We start from the raw sequence: 3,872 nt of genomic DNA, 5'->3' as shown, positions 1-3,872 counted from the left end.
TCTCTCCTTCTCTCTCTCTCTCTCTCTCTCTCTCTCTCTCTCTCTCTAGATGCGCGTGCCGCCGCCGCTGCTGCTGCTGCACCGGGGGCGCGCGCCGAGGACTGCCCAGGAATACCGATGAGGCGCGAGAAGGAAGCTGGACGCGAGGCGGGACGGGGCCGTGGGGCCGTGGGACCGTGGGGCCGTGGGACCTCCGGCGACTCTGACCTCACATCGCGCAGAGGCTGCGCTGCGGCGCGCGCTGACACGATTCGCACGTGCAAGAGTCCTAAAATACCACGACGCACGCGCTCACAGATCCCCCTCCAGGTTCCCAAGTCCAGGTCCCCCCCCCCCCCCCCCCCCCCCCACCCCACCCTTGAGTTCAGGCATCAGATCATGTCTGGTTTCACTGAACAGCCTGAACATGAATATGGCTGAATACATATGGCCGAGTGGATCCAGTTTGATTCTTTTTTTTTTTTTTTTTTTATCTTAATGTAGATTATTCTGTGTGGACACGGATTGCTGTCATCAGAAATAGAAAGGATCAGCTGCCTCTCCGTGGCCACAGAGAGGGTTACACCCAACCTGAGGCAACGCTTTAACATCTGCTAAAAAAAAGAGAGGCCCACTGGATCTTCAGTCAGGAACCATATGGTCACATGAAACACTGAGTGACTGCGTAGGTTGATGCTTCATTTAACAGATGCATACGTTGTAAAATGGACCACGCTGAAAAAAGGGGAAACGATGGAATAAAATTTTAACTAACATTAAAGACTGAAGTGTGGATCTGTGCGCAGAGGCAACAACACCAAACGCAATCTGCTATTATCAAGTTTATCAAGTATTTACAGAATGCTCCAGCATCTGGAAAAATCAATCAATCAGTCATTTAAATATTAACATGACTTCTAGTAAATAAAGTGTATGAAGCTGCTAGTCCGTTCCTGACATCTGTGTGTTGTATCCATTAATGTGTCTACAGTGCAGCCTTAAGAAGACAGATGTTAATAGGTCTAGAGGAGTTCGGATGCTAGAAACACTTTTACTGAAAAATGTTTTCAAACGTGTTGCCAAGGATTCAGAGACACCTGACTTGTTGTTACTAGAGCTCAAGAGAGAAGCCTGAGAGAGGAGATGTAAAACTACACCGAGATGGTTTTTGGTTATTGAAACCACGAATATGTCTTGTTATGGATATCAACACTTCGAATAAAACACACGAGTAAAATGATGTGTCAGTGCTTCGCTATAGACACACTGCTACCATTGTTTTTCTTATTTCAGCGTATGGGAGGTCTGCGGGTAAATGCATGATTCATTATCTGATTAGGCAATGATTTCATCAACAGATTTGATTGTTAGTGTGAACAGAGCAGACAGAGACAGGGACATGCTGGTCACTCACCCACTTGTCTTATTTAGTACATTCATTAGAAAACATTTGTAAACATTAGAAACAGTTGACACAGATTTTCCTGATTTCAGATTCTGCTGCTGTCAAAGATGTTGATGACTGTAAACAACTGGACAGACAGAAAGGATCACAAGCACAGTAACGTGCAGCTTTCCGAAGATACACACATACTATATGTTATAGTGGTCAATCATAGATACACAGCGGGTAAAACACCTCAGGCTATGAATCCAATGGAGATTAAATGAATAGCTAACTCTCAGCCGACTTCAGTAAACATACCAACCTGTCAGTGTTTTGTCCCCCAGTCAGGTCCACAGAGCTCAGCACAGCCCCTGCACAGAGACAGCAGCTCGCAGAGGTCTGGACCCTGAAGCAGGTCCTGATCACCTGTACAATGAAGCTGGTTATCACCTGGTTCAGTTAACTCTGGGGTTACCTGTCCAGGTACGAGTGTATTAAAGTAAAGTATTAATATGACATGAAACAAAGAAACTGTGATACCTGCGGGTAAGTTTGGTTAAAACAACATCCACAGGTGATATTCATCAAGGTGAAACGTAAACAATGTGATCACATGAATAGAATAAAAACATAAGACACCAAACTGTAACGTGATGCAGATGAAACAGTTAAAGTGATGTCAGACTGTTTGTGGAGAGAAGTAGTTGATGTAGTTGAAGTAGTTGATTTCTAATGGTGAAATACTGAACAGTGTGTGGATCATTGTTCTAATCAAAGACATCAGAGGTGTAGTTTTTACTTTCAGTTCTTCTTACAGTTTCCTCATGTTATTCTGAGCTGCAGTGATGAAGAAGAGACACATGGAGAGACTCAAACAGCAAAACATCCACTGATCCATACAAATATGTACTGATCATGAATATTATCACTTTATTCCAAACTTTGTCCCTGTCAGGATCCTGTAGAGATGATAACTATTTTTTTCCAGGTATCTGATTGGTCAGTAGTTTGGCTGGTGACAAGTTTTGATCTGATCCTCTATAGTTAAGCTCCCCCAGAGCAGGTTAGGAGTTCAGCATCAGTTACCGTGGTGATTTACCCCAGTAACAACTGAAAACCAGAGATAAGCCTGAAGTTACCTTGATGACCTCCAATCCTGTTTGTAGTGCAGACTTCTGAAAATATCAGGAGCAGAACAAACAGATCATATACTGTATACTGTATGCACATTTATTCCTGTACCCTCATTACAACATTATTGTCCTTCTTTGACTCCCTCAGTCTTCATGTCCTTGGGCGAGATACTAAACCCCAGCATTGTGCAGTATGTAGAGTACCACCACTGTATGAATGTGTGTGTGTGAATGCAGCTTACAGTGTAAAGCTGTTATGGTTTTTGAGGGACCAAAAATACAGACAACTCAAAAAGGGTATAGTCGTGGGGGAAAAAGGGTAACTTACAGGAAACCTAAAACTGGTGAAACTGCAGAGAACTAAAAATCCAAAATGTAGGCAGAACAGAAAATCATGAGAACACAGGTCTACAAATACAGAGGAGATAACACTGAGGAGAGATGGAGACAAATGGACAAAGACAGACTGAAATACACAAGGAGGAAAAGGTAATTGAAGACAGGTGAAAGACGGGGCAGACAATCAAAGTGGAGGGAAACAGGAAAATGACAGGAAGTAAAAACAACAAGAGACACATGTTGGGCATTGGTAGTTATCAATCATTACTATCAAAAATTAATAAAAAATATTAATATTATTAATACTAATATTTAATAATAACTCTAAAATAAATTGGAGTTATGCTTGGGGCAACAGCCTTAATGGCAAAAGGTAGCCAATACTGTACAGTTTCAAATTGATTACTGTTGATTTGGAACCTTGATTAATAATTAGCTTAATAATCACAACCCAAATTACCACATCAAGAGTATAAGTAGAGTAAGGTTGGAGGATAGAACAAAGGGGCAACAGCTGGGTTTTGTTGGTCTTGTGACACCTTGGGTCACATGTCACACAGTGACCAACACTCACTGGTCAGAAGGTTCTGAAAATAAAACAGAAAATGAACAATTTTCCAAACAAAAAGTCAAACAAGGAGTAAACAGAAAAAGTCTCATCAGGGCAAACCATGACCAAAGCACTCAGGGTGGTTGACACGAGTAGTAAGGTGCTAAATGCAGTATGTTTACCTTTTACTTGCTTACAGGAACATTACATGATTGAACATAAAATGAGGAGGTCATTGGTCATTACTTACTCCTCCACAGCAACTAAGCAGTCAGGTTTGTGTTTGTGTCCTGTTATTTATTAATATTAACCTCATTAATTAATATGTGTGGTCCTTCCCAGATAGTGTCTACAGTGACCAGCAGAGGTCTCCACTGTTACCACATTATTGTTCACCCTTTCTTCACTTCATATTTGCTTACATAATGTTCACTTTTTATAGCCGACACTACAACCTTTATTCTGAAATCCATCAGTCCTCAGA

Source organism: Trachinotus anak, unplaced genomic scaffold, assembly GCF_046630095.1.
Source record: "Trachinotus anak isolate AG129_WGS33_773 ecotype Australia unplaced genomic scaffold, CSIRO_AGI_Tana_v1 ptg000019l, whole genome shotgun sequence".
Taxonomy (NCBI): domain Eukaryota; kingdom Metazoa; phylum Chordata; class Actinopteri; order Carangiformes; family Carangidae; genus Trachinotus; species Trachinotus anak.
The sequence above is the reverse complement of the archived record's forward strand: the minus strand, read 5'-3'. Positions refer to the sequence as shown.